Here is a 13794-nt window from a genome sequence, read left to right on the forward strand (position 1 = left end):
CCATCTCAATTATTCACTTTAGGTTATGTCCCTCCCAAGGAATCAATTCAAAATTGGAAGAAAATTTACCCTGGTCATCACAAATCTTTTTCAACAAAAGCTCCAGTTTCTATGATGACCTTCCATTTACATAATTTCCAACTCAACGGGAGGCTTATCATTTTCACTCCATTGCTTTTTCCTATTTTAGCTACTTAGGAGGAACGCTAAAGCAAGTCACTATCTCTCCACTTATTTGTAACAGGAAGACCTTACAAGGTTTCTGAAATAATGTACTTGATTCGCACCAAACAGGCTGAACGATCACATAACACACCCATATTATTAACATAACTAGAATTTCTGCGTGGTACTCTTTTATAATGATATGCAACACAACTACTGTCCTATTTAAACAAAAACAAAAAACCCTGTATGCAAGCCATCTGAACAGCTCAAAATATACATATATGCCAGAACTTGTTTTGGAAGCTGAAGTTTAATCGTTCCCATTAAAAATATATGAGATAACACTGCATACGCCACACTTTTTATCTGCCACTTTATCTGCTTCTTTCCCCCCTGGTACTATATCTTGATGAGATAAACCGCTGGTTATTTGAGGGCCACATTCCTCAAGGGTTTGGTTTGGTTTTTAATTCAAGATAAGAAGCCTTTGAAGAAAGAGCTGGACTTTTGTTCCTGAGATTAGCTGGCTTTCTAGTGATACCCGTCCTGCCTCTTTTGAAATGCGCCTTTTGAGAAGTCACCACCTGGTTGCGATCCCAAGGAGAACTCGGGGATTCGTTGTAAGGCCGGATCGCTCCACATGTTTAATTTACGTCCCTTTTCGGGGGCTTTCCACGTCCCCGAGGCTCCGTTCACTGGGAAGACTCGGCGAGGCGAATATTCCCATGTAAAACCGGGAGCGTAAAAGAGGTGTGTGGCGCCTGGCCGCTTCTTGAAGCCGAGGCAGCAAAACGGGCTTCCCCCTCTCCAGCCCTTCCCAGGAATTCACCGGGAGGAGAAGCTCTTTCGGGCCAAGGCGCGTAAGTCAACGCCCCCTCTCCTTCCCCGGTTCGTCCTTCAGCATCCCCAGAGCGGCGGTAGCGGTGGAAGGAAGAGGTGCCCCGCAGGGTCCCTCGGAAAGCGCCCCGCGCTGCCCCCGATCCGCCCACCCACCTCCGTTTTGCTGGCCGGCCAGAGGGAGCAGCGGCAGCAGCGGCAGCCCTTCGACTGGTCCCAGCGGTACCACGCACGGCCCAGTAGGGGGCGCTCCAACCAGGAACGGCCCAGCAGGGGGAGAGAGGGGGGGGGGGGAAGGCCGCCGCGACGAGCTCTCCTGTTCCAACTCGAGCTCCGGGAAAGCGGGAGCGGCGGCGAGGACAGTCGCGAGCCCGGCACCCAGGGAAACTCTCTCTCTCTCTCTCCCCCCTCCGCACTTCCCCCTCGGGATGCCGCACTGGCCGCGGAGCGTCGCCCTCGGGGCATAACTCCCTGCCAGCCCTTACGGCGCACGCCGCCTCTGGTCGCCGTTGGTGGCGGCGGCGGCGGCGGCGGCGGCGGAGGCTCATACTCGCTTCCCCAACACACGGGCCGCTCGGCCGGGAAAGCGGGAGAGAAGGAGGAGGAGTGGGGGGGGGGGAGAGAGAGAGAGAGCCGGCGTCGGATGTTCGCGTTACGCCACACCGGTGCTGTGGTTGAGGCCTGGGCTCGTCTTCGGCGGGGGAAGCCAGCGAGCAGATCCGGAAGAGGCGAGGCGGAGACGGGGCAAGGTGGGTGCCGCTGCCGGCGAGCGGGCAAGCCTGTTTCGGGTGGGTTGGCGGGGCCCGGGTGGGGGAACCCGAAGCGAAAGGCTTGTTTATTGCTGAGGGAAGAGGGCCGTCCCTTCCCTTTCGCGCGAAGAGGGCAGAAGCAGCCTGAGGAAACAAATCGGGGGGGGGGGGCTTCATCAAGGGGGTCCCCAAAACGTTAAAAAAATAATAAAAAATGAATAATAATAATATAATAATAAATAATGGAAAGTGGTGGTTCAGTCTAGCCGGGTCGATCCGTGGCGTTTTCCCTCAAACTAAGGAAGAAAACCTGGCGTTTTTCTCTCTCTCTCTCTCTGTGTTTCTGTGTCCTCCCCCTTTTCGTTTCTGGCTTAATTTTATTTTTAAATCCCCAAAGAAAAAGATCCTAAGGAAAACCCTTCCCGCGTTTCCCCTTCGCCCTCCCTTCTTCATCCCGTGCGTACGAACTCGAGAGTACCGAAAGGTCCTTTTTGGCTTCTCGCCTTCTTCGAAAAATAAGTTTTCCTCACGTTTCTGTGTGTAGTTCAAGCTGAGGCAGCCGAGCTGGCCCGCGAATTTACAGCTTTTCCATCGTCTTAGAAAAACCTGGTTATTTTTCTAACCATAAAAAAGCTCTTTTCCCTTTGGTTTCGCGGGGTTTCGGGGTTGTTTCTGTTCTGCGGTTATTGGTGCCTTTGGTTCTCTAACTATTATTTTTTAAGCTGGAATAGAAGGGAAAGACCTCTCCTGCCTAATTTCATGATGCTATGTATAACCAGATGTAACTTTGGTATTTGCTTTCTAGGGACATCCGCTATTTTTTTTTCCAGACTATAGAAATATACATTCTTCACATTCCTAGGATAATAGTGTGACCTGGTTTAACTCTGCCAAAGCCACCTAATACCTTATAAAAACAGTTCTTTTACTGGCTTTTAGGTACTGTACCTGTGTGTCCTAACATATAAGAGTGTGTTGGTTTATATCTACTTGATTGGGTTATTTATTATTATCATGATTTGTTTGATCTACCAAAGCATATAATTTATTTATTTAGAAAATTTATATGGCTTCCCAACTTGTGGTGGATCCTGGCGGCTTACAGATAACTTCCCACGGTATGACCTTAAAGTGCCATTCTCATGATACATAAATAATTAAATTAATTTAAACCTTTTACCGTTTTTTCTTCAATGTATTGGTTACATTGATTGGCAATGACCTCAAAAGGATCCTTAGAAATGACCTCCCTACAATTCTGGTATTTGCTACTTTTTTCTTACATACATACATACATACATACATACATACATACATATAGATATATAGATATATAGATATATAGATATATAGATATATAGATATAGATGTAGGTCTCTGGTTATTCGGGTTTTCTCCCGCGTAAAATTGCAGATGTCTTGGCGACGTTTTGACAAAGTCTCATTCGTTATCTTCAGGCTTGTTTGCTCGGCTTGGTGCTTCCAGGTATAGATATAGATATAGATAGATAGATATAGATAGATTATACATAAATGAACCATAACTTTGGTTTTATAGTGGTTTTGAATGAAATTTCCTTACCTCAAATTAAAATGTATTTACTCAATTAAAAGTTATAAGCAAAGATTTATTGTGGATGTAACTATTGTAAAGTAATAAAGTGGATCTCTCTCTCTCTCTCTCTCTCTCTCTCTCACACACACACACACACACACAAAAAACCACACACACACAGAATGTTTTCAGAGAGATGGCTGTGTTGCATCAGTTTTATTCTAGCATAAGTTTTTGTTGAACATTTTTTTCTTCCTAACATATTCCTTCAAATACAAGGTCCTTATTCATTTCAAGGTTTCACAGTAATACCCAGTTGTTGCCCATACTTTTTTGACAATATAATCTACTTAATTTTGATATAAGTCATTATTATATCTTCTTCACTATATATTGTAAGTTGTAAGTTTATGAATGGCCATCAAATCAGAATTGTAAACAGGCACTGCTTAGATTTGTGGCTTTGTAGGCTATTAATGATGCCTATTATTGGTGCCATACTGAAAAATCTTGGACAGCACTTAGAAAATCTGCACATTGACAAAGCTTCCATCTGTCAATTGCAAAAGGCCACCTTGCTTGGATCCCCACATATATTATAATGATCCGTTACGAATCCTAGATTCTTGGGAAGAACATGATGTATATGAACACCAACACCAGTTAAAGAACTGGCATCTGTGACTTCACGTCTTGAACAGTAATTTATTTACTTAGCGTATGGCATGTGTTAGCCAGGGATCACCTAGTCAGCTGACTGCCTCTTTGAAAGGATTTTTTTCAGGCAGTGTTATCTTTACCCACTGGACGCCTGAATGCCAGTAGGCAATCGGGGGAGGCTCATTTCTTGTCCCTTCCGCGGTTTATTCGCTCACGGAAATCGTACCCCAGAGCTACCAACCTCAGTGGTGCACAGGTCTAGCGTCTTACCAAATGAATCATATAATGTAATAGTAATATATTAAATTTACATGCCATACTTATTGCTTTCAGGTCACTGCTTAGAATAAAGAAAAAGCAAAGCATATTCTGATATTATGAGCCAACCATAATACCTTATAAGAAATTACTTCCAACTTCATCACAACAAGCAAAAATAATTTTAGTAAAAAAGATAGTAAAAAAGTATTTTAAAATACAGTAAATTATCTCACATCTATAAACAAATCCTTAAAGCCTCTTTGTTCAGTCATAATAAGGAAAATTCCATTAAGGATTATCAGAAATAACAACATAGCTGTTTTAACTTTGATCAAATAAATGTTATATTTCTTTAACTTATAACAATGTCGATCTTTAATATGGCCAGTGTAGCACATTTTCCCATATCATTTTTGTAGCTTGTCATTTTTAAAACCACTTTCAATTCAGTCTCAGTCTTATTCTTCTTCCATAATCTTTTAAACTATCTACTATGGAAAACATCCTTAAAATTTACTTCAAGATCTATTTTTCAGAAATCTGTCAATATATCCAATGTTAAGGACAATTTTAATCCATTTTTTATGACTAAATTAAATTTATTGTTTTTTAATTGTAATCTTTAATTCCATGTAGTTCCCTCTAGTGTTCAGCCTTCAAAGTCTCTTTTTTTTTTAATTTTAACAACAGCATTTCCCCAATTATAACTAATTTCAAATCCTATTTCAAATTTCCTTTTTTTCCTTTTTATGAATTTAAATCATAACTTTGTTTTTAGTTGTATCAAATGATCCAGCCAAAATTTAAGACCAGAGAAATAAATTTCCATGTAGGGAAGTAATTAGTGGTACATAGAGAGTTGAAGAAACTGCTGAGAATTTTTTACATAAACTAAATTCTCCAAGATAAAACATTAAAATAATAAAGGTTAAGATTATTAATATTTCATTAATTTCATTAATCATTAAATTGACTTAAAATGAACAAACATGGCAAGAGAGGGAGCAGAATACACACAGGATGGAGGTGGTATCTTATCTCAGTCCATTAATTACCTTCAGTATGATATGTTCCTATCAAAAGTCCCAGGCCATTTGGCCAAGCCAGATTTCCAGGCTCTTGGAAGGTCAACAACATGCTACGTGAGGAGGAATGATGTTCCAGAGGGCAGGAACCATGGCAGAAAAAAACGCTTCTCTGCCAGCCAACTTTTCTTGACTGCCGGGGTCCTTCAGCATCCTATTCCACCTGTCCAATGTAGGTGGGGTGGGCCAGTTCATTGGGAAAGACAGTTATTTAGGTTATCTGGATCCATGCCATAAAGGGCGTTCAATCCATGCCATAAAGGGCTTTAAAGGTAATAACCACACCTTGAATTGAACTTGGAAGCAAACTGGCAACTAGTGCAGCTTGCGCAACAGCAATGCAAGATCACCCTAGTAGTCCTAAGAACTGTCCTTGCAGCTGCATTCTGTACTAGTTATAACTTTCCAAATTTTCAAAAGTACCCTCATGTAGAGAGTGTTGCTTAGTCCATAATATATAAAAACATCAGAAATTCTATTAATCCTTCTCTGGTAAAACATCCATGTTTTTTGGACTACTATCAGGGTGTATAGATCTCAGGGGGATCTCATTCCAGAGAGTAGGTCCTACCACAGAGAAGGATACTTTCTCCCTTCTGAAAGATGTCACTGTTTAATCAAGGGGACCAGAGCACACCCACTGTACCAGATCATATTGGCTAGACAAACTTTGAGGAAAATCCCTGCGCCTAGTTAGTTCCAAAAACCACAACCACCCAGTTTTGGTAGGATTGAGATGTTTTTCCTGACCTTCCTTAGGAAAACCACAGTAATTTTTCTGGGGTTTCCGGCCTATGGTGAATAGCCGTAAAGATGGCTCTTCCCCTTGAGTAAAGCTGACCAAGCACTGCCAAATGCTTGTCCCATGTACTATTTCTCATTGCTAGAAGTGACCTAACAAACTAGAGATTGTATGGGCTGCCTGTTTGGGTCCCGTAGCATGCCTCTAGATTGAGGTCCCCAACCTCCGGTCCATAGACCGGTGCCAGCAACTGGGTTGTGCAAATAAGCAAAGCCTCATCCATGGGATGCAGGCAGCATGCAAAACCATACCCCCTCCAGTTCACGGAAAACATTTCTTCATAGAACTGGTTCCTGGTGCCTAAAATATTGGGGGCCATGGCTCTAAATGTTAGGGGATCTTGGTAACTTATAAAAGGCCTTTGGGAATTATATTAAAGATTTTCAGGAATTTCATGTAGCCATAGGCCTCGTGTGTGTGTGTGTGTGTGTGTGTGTGTGTGTGTGTGTGTATTTGTAGATTTTCACGGGTGTAGGTATGCTGGTCTTGTATTCGGGTAAGATTGAGATTGTCTTGGCAACGTTTCGGCGAGGTCTCACCATCTTCAGGCTGGGTTTTGGGCTTATAGCGTGGTCGGAGCTGCCGTCTTTCTATAAATCTTGGTGGGTGGGTGTGGAGTGCTGGCTTTGTTTCAATAAGTGGAATGATTGGTTGTGTGGTTGTATCATGATTGGTAGATTGGTGCTGATTGGTGCTGGCTGTGTGTCCGTTGTTTCGTGTTGTAATGGCCTGGGTGGTGGGTGGGGCTTGTTTGTTGATTAGGGCTGGTTTCCAGATGTCTGGTAAGCGGGAGGTATCGTCACGTTTATTCTGTTGTGGGGGTGTTTCTCTATTTCGATAGCTTCCATAATTATTCTCTTGTTGAAGTGTTCAGTTTTGAAGATTAACCTGGTTCCTTCAAAATTAATTACATGTCCTGTGGCTTTAAGATGCTGGATCGTTTGTCCTATGTATGTTGCAGGGCAGATTTTGCATGAGATTCACATAGTTGGCCAAGGCTATCAAATTCTATATTAGACTGTAAACTATCAAAAAATGGAGTCTGGATAAGCTAATATAGTTCTTTTCAGATTTAAGAAGTAAATAGCTGGTTATATTTTAAATCAACCATGTGAAGATTCTAATGCTTTTTGTTCATTTATTCCTGATTCAAATATCATAATATTTCATTTGGTTGTTTTTTTTCCTAATAGCCATTATCTCGCTAATTGAATGAGATGTTCCTGTTTGGAAACATAATTATTTTTCAGTTCTGAACATTTACAACACAAATATTTGCACAATGACCCTATACCCTTTGATCCTTATGTGAGAATTTATAGCAGTAGCTATTGTATTTTGGTATAAGATCAGAATTGTACAAGAAGTGGTATTCTCTGTAAGTCTCTATGGAAGCAAAAGTTGGTCTTTGAAGAAGCAGAATACAAAGGGATTTGAGGCTTTTGAATTTTGTTGTTGGGGAAGATCCTAAGGATACAATGGAAAGCCATGAAAGCAAACAAATGCAGTAGGGAGAATGATATTTTATAGCATAGCTATTTTAATGCTGGTGTGTATGATTTGACTGTCCTATTATATGGAACTGAGACTGCCTTCCACACAGCTATATTTCAAAGAAGGTATAATGTTACTAGGCTCATTCTCTTTAAAAAGGGTTCCTATCAACGCTGAAGTAAATTTTAGACAGAGTTTGATATGACTTTGGGGGCAGGATTGTACATATATTTTAGCTCTTTAAGTGATATAAATCTGTCAGAATGGTGCAAGCCTCTTGCAGGAGCCTAAGTATTTCTTTGTATCCTGCTTTGCTTCTATACCCATTAAGCTTTTTAGCTTTCAGAAGCAATGACAGTACAGGTAATCTGAAACTTACCACCTTTTCTTTAGCAACTGTTCACAGTTACAACAGTGCTGAGAAAAAGTGACTAATGATCATCTCAGTGTCCCATCAGTCACATGATTGTGATGCAGGTGCTTGGCAATTTTCATGCATTTGAAGCAGTTGTAACATTCTAGGGCAGTGATAGTGAACCTATGGCACGCATGCCACAGGTGGCACGCAGAGCCATTTGTCAGGGCACGCAAGGCGCTGCCCTGTCAGATGGCCAGCGCGCATGGCGTGTTGGCCAGCTGAGTTCACCCTTTTTTAAAGCCATTTTTCACCCTCCCCAGGCTCCAGAGTCTTTATAGGAGCCTGTGGAGGGCGAAAAGAGCCTCCCCTAACCTCCCCGGAGGTCCTCCGGAGGCTTCATGAGCTTCCTGAAGCTCTGGAGCGCAAACAAACGGCCCTACGGGCAAACCCGAACTTCAGGAACGGACTTCCTGTTTGCTCAACGGGTCATTTTGACTGCTCCAGAGGCTTCATGGAAGCCTCCTGAAGGTCCCCGAAGCCTTCGCAGGGCTCAAAGTGACCCTCCGAGCAAACCGGAAGGGACTTCCTGTTTGCTCGGAGGGTCATTTTGACTGCTCCGGAGGCTTCAGGGAAGACTCCTGAAGGTCCCTGAAGCCTCAGGAGGGCTTCCGGGGGGGGGGGGCAGAGGAGGCTGTTTTCACCCTCCCCAGGCTCCTATAAAGACTGGAGCCTGGGGAGGGCGAAAAAAGCTTGCAAAAAATGAGGAGAGTGCCTGTAGTGCGCGCATGCACACGGGGGTGGGTGGGTGTCGCGCATTGCATTATGGGTGCAGCACGCCCACACACGACTCCCAACTTACGCGAGCCAAAAAAGGTTCACCATCGCTGTTCTAGGGTCACTTGATTGCCTTTTGCAAAGGCTTCCAACAAGCAAAGTCAATGGGGAGGTCAGCAGGGAAGATCACAAATGGCAATCAAATGAAGTTTCACTCAATGACCATGGTGATTTAGTTAACAACTACGGGAAAATGATCATAAAATTGGGTGCAGTCGAGCTCATTTAATGACCATACCATTTAATAACAAAATTTTCAGCCCCTATTGTGGTTGCAAATCAAGGACTAAACTTGTATTCAAATAAAAAGATTTGAGTACATAGATCCTAGGAATGGCTTGTTTCAACTCACAGAGAAGGAGATTCTTTCATTATATACACTACCACATAAAACCTGGGGGAAATTGCATTCTATTTATAATAAATGTAGTCATCTACTTCAATTAATATGCATTCTGGAATAAAACAAATTAACGATTTTGCCTCTATAACTGTTAAAAAACATAAGCATGATACGTCATACGCTGTGCACCACACTTCAAATTTAGTTTAGCACATTTGAAAAATTAAATATTTCCTAACAGAAATACCCCCTTTTACTTATTTTTTATATGTAGTAAATATTTGCAAAAGGGCAAATCTATATGGTTGTGTTTTATTATTTTAAATGTATTTTATATTCCTGCTGCTCAATTAAGGCTTGCTATATAATTTCAAACACCACTTTTTAGTCTTTATTCTTTACATTCTTTGATTGTCTTTATTTTTTTAATAGTATAGTCTTTATATTTACAGTTCTAATTTTATTTTTTGTTCAGAAACATTTTATTTTATCTACCTATTCTGAACATTTAAATGCATGCAGTGTTTATTTTAGATACTTAATTAAGACACACAATGGTGGAAAGGTTTTCTGCATATAGGGTTCCTGTCAGTCGGAGTCTAACAATCTAGAAAAGAACTGAATTAAAATAAATTTTTACATAATATTACATTAGCACAATAGATGAGGATGAGAATTATGTAGTTAATTAATTATGTGGCAGGTAATAAGAACAACAACTTTTAGGATAACTTCTTTGAGACCAGTCATACTTTTCATCATCAAAATTTATTGAATGGGAAAAAGGACCAACCTGTTTTCTATCTATGATCCTATGTGTTGTTACTGGGAAGGGGAGAGATCGTTTTTTATTCTTTTATATTGGGTTTTTATTGTTTGTAAGCATCCCAGAATCCTCAAGAGTGAATGGGCAGCCATATAAATCTCCTAAATAAATAAATTAAACCAAATGACAGATTATGACTTCACCTTAACACTAACTGCAGCAATTTATTTTCCAGAGCAGAAGCGAATTTAGTGTGTGTATTGAAATAAAGAGGGTTATTTAGAAAGCACTAGACATCCTTTTTGTCACAACTATAAGGTGTTAGATCTTTGCTTGTTAGCTTTTTGTTGTTGTTAGCACTCTTAGAATGGTACAGTAAAGCAATATTTGTATCACTGCTCTCCAGTGGAGACTGCAGAATGCTGTATAAATATAAAATTATTTGTATCAAATATTTATATACCCCCTTTCAGTTTTCAGAAAAGCAGTTTATACCATTAACATTTACAACTTAAAAATCACTTTCTATGCCTTCTTTTTTCCATACTCATAAATACCCCAACATAGCTTCTTCTTAAGTTATTAAATATATGGAATATTATTTAATAAATTCCAAGAATTCTATCTGAAAGCACTATAGAATTATTCTCTAAAGCCATACAATTATTTTGTTTTCAATAGGAACATGATTAGCGTATGATGTGACCCAGTCATTCATTTCTTAAAAACCCTGAAACTGCTGCATTAGTATGCTGATGTTGGAGAAGCTGAAGGAGAAAAATGTTTGCCTTAAAGTTGGTCATTTTGCTCTTTAATTCCCCCTTAAGGACTAAAAAATTCCCACTCTACCCAGTGACTTCTTGCTACCAGCAGCCCCAGGTGGAGCACAAAGATTATATAGTCCCTATGCTACAAAAAAGGTTATTTATCCATGTCTTGCTCTCTGCTTATCTTAATTAGTCAGGCAATCCTTGCTAATGCTAGTTGCTTTTCTCTCCTAATGAACTGAAAATGTACCTTAAATATCTTATTGTGCATTTACTAATTGAAAAACAGAATATGGATGTTCTAAATAAATTTAAATAGTGCAACAATTAAAATGCTCAGACTATATTCCAAAATGCCTCTCTTGTAAGTTTGTTAATAGTTACAATACTGTTTCTCTTACAGATGAAAATATTTTTTTCCTTGAGAAAGTAGAATATGAAAAGAATCAGTTGCATGGAATTCATAGAATACATACAGTAGTGGTGGTCCCAATTTTTTTTACTACCGTTCGGACGCATGCGCAGAAGCATCTGGCGGGTGGGCAGAGCATCCTGCCGCCACTACCAGTTCGCCTGCTCCGGGCTGAACCGGGAGCAACTCATCTCTGACATACAGTATATAACAGAGATGCATTTTCTTTGTGACAAGGGAACAGAAACTAGCCTAAACCAATTTAGTAGTTGCACGTTGCTCTAAATCATAGGATGTTGAACAGTCAACATATAAATGAACTTAAGATTTAGATAAATAAAAGACTATAATAAAGATACAGCATTAAAACATATTTTAATATAATAGATTTTTAATTTTCTCTAAAATTAAGTACCACTTACTATTACCATAGATTATTTTTTCTTCCAGCATTTAATCACAATAAAATAATGTAGTTTTTACAAAATATTCCAGACTTGTTGGTTTCATTTCAAATGTTTTTTTTTTAGGCATTCACTTTCAAAGTAAAGGTGACACTTTCCCCTCTGCCAGCATTGTTGGAAGACTCTTCCATGATCATGAGGCCAGCATGATTATACACCGAGGCACATGGAATACTGTTAATATTTTGTTTTATTCTGATGAAAAACTCAAATAGATTGGATTTAGATGGGACTTAGATATTCCATAATTTGCTTTCTTTTCCATGCAGAGTAAGCAGAATGGTTTTGATTGCAAAAAATGAGGAACTGGAAGACTGCTTGTTGCCTTCATTAAAATGGATTATTTATTATTAGAGGTAAAGATGAAGCTTATTCATTTAGAAATACTGTAAATGCATACTTGTAAGATTTTTTGTGTTAAGTCTCACTCTTACCATATTGTAAAAAAAGTTAGAAAATCTATACCCTGTTTCCCTGAAAATAAGACCTCCTCAGATAATAAGCCCAATCGGGCTTTTGAGCGCATGTGTTAAAATAAGCCCTCCCCCGCTAATAAGCCCTTCTTGAAAATATTGCAACACAGAAACAGCCATGAGGTGACCACGCTTGCCTCCTCCTTCACCTCAAAAATAATAAGACCTCCCTGAAAATAAGGCCAAGCACTTATTTTCCTTGTCTTGTTTTTGGGGAAACATGGTATTAACTACCAAGCTGATGAATTTATGAAGGAGACAATATTCTGTCTTCTTGCTGGCTCTTTAACACGTTATACTAGTTGAACAGAATTAAACAAAATATTAAGTATTGTAAGGAGGAGTAAATACTGTGTTATTGACCAAAGGGAATTGCAGATATACATTTGATTAGACAGATTACTAACAAAGGCTTAAAGCTTGACACTACCAGTCTGATACTTCTGAACATGACCAAATATGCTTGGTCTTTACTGGATTGTGCTTTGAGAAGTATTTATTTATAACTTTACTTTTTATTCTATGCATTTTTGGATACAACAGTGTCTGACTGACCCTACTTTAGCTGTAATGCAATTGACATTGTATTGTTTGAATTATTGGAAAGGATTGTATCAAATGCTCATTAGTAAGCAAAAAAAAGTGTGCTTTGGGTTGCTATGTTAATTGACAGCACTTGATTCAGTTTATTTTAAAGCATAATAAGCAAAAGGCCAGTGCCCACTTTGGACATTAAGATAGTTTTGGTTTATTAACAAGCCAGAATTACAACTGATTGACTAATGGTTTGTTCGAACAAAACATACTTTAAATGAAAGATCCTTCTTAGTTTGGAAATACTTTTGTTTTAAAATTGATCAATCTTTTCATCATAACTACACTAGTGCAGTGTTTCTCAACCTTGGCCACTTGAAGATGTCCGGACTTCAACTCCCAGAATTCCCCAGCCAGCCATTCGCTGGCTGGGGAATTCTGGGAGTTGAAGTCCGGACATCTTCAAGTGGCCAAGGTTGAGAAACACTGCACTAGAGTAAGAGAGGAGATGAAGATCCAAAAGGTAGATCCTGATGATATCCTGATTGCTAAATTGGGTTTTACTGCTACATCCAAAATAGGTTAAAATAAGTAATCCTCATTATCTGCATTCAGAAAATCAGAGCACTCAAGTGAATGTATAAGTTAAACATAATTTCTGCTGACATTGCTAAATTACTTTCCTGCAGATATATGCTTATTCAACATAATTGGATTTAGAAGCTCTGCCCCACATGAAAACGAAAACCTACAGGTGTTGTATGCATGACAGTTTTCTTCTGCAGACATTCACAAAAATGTCAACAGAAGAAAGATGTTGTTTGGTGGTCAGAATGTTTCTGTGGCACTGTCATTTTCAAACCACCCTAACAGGTCCTTGTTGTGGAACTGCAACTTCCTTTTAAAGTTTGTATATCTGTCACTAAAAAGAAATAGAATACATTTTCTTTGCTACAGAATCTAATACAGCAGACTTTGCTATTTTAAGAATAATTAAAGATTGAACACAAATTTTTGTAACCAAATTCATTAAATTTGCCACTTTAAATAAAGAGATACTTTCTTTCACCTGCTTCCTTCTCCTCTCTGTAACATTAAAAAGTCATTCTAAAATGGATGTTAAGCTTAAGAATTTAGTTTTTTGTATTGCAAAAAACAGCTAGTGAATTAGTACAAAATCATGTTTATGAGTGATATATATGAGTATGAAAGTCACTTATGAGTCACATCAAT

General features: G+C 39.5%; 1 protein-coding gene across 2 annotated transcripts in view; it reads left to right on the top strand.

Moving 5' to 3' along the window:
- Nucleotides 1-1291: 1291 nt before the first annotated feature.
- The window catches only part of FAM135A (family with sequence similarity 135 member A), a 50852-nt gene continuing 38349 nt past the window's right edge, over nt 1292-13794 (top strand). For both annotated transcript variants that reach the window (XM_032214995.1, XM_032214997.1), the window contains exons 1-2: nt 1292-1754; nt 11824-11910. The gene's annotated coding sequence lies outside the window, so the exon portion shown is untranslated. The remainder of the gene's footprint in view (nt 1755-11823; nt 11911-13794) is intronic.

The sequence above is a fragment of the Thamnophis elegans genome, chromosome 4 (genome assembly GCF_009769535.1).
Source record: "Thamnophis elegans isolate rThaEle1 chromosome 4, rThaEle1.pri, whole genome shotgun sequence".
NCBI lineage: Eukaryota > Metazoa > Chordata > Lepidosauria > Squamata > Colubridae > Thamnophis > Thamnophis elegans.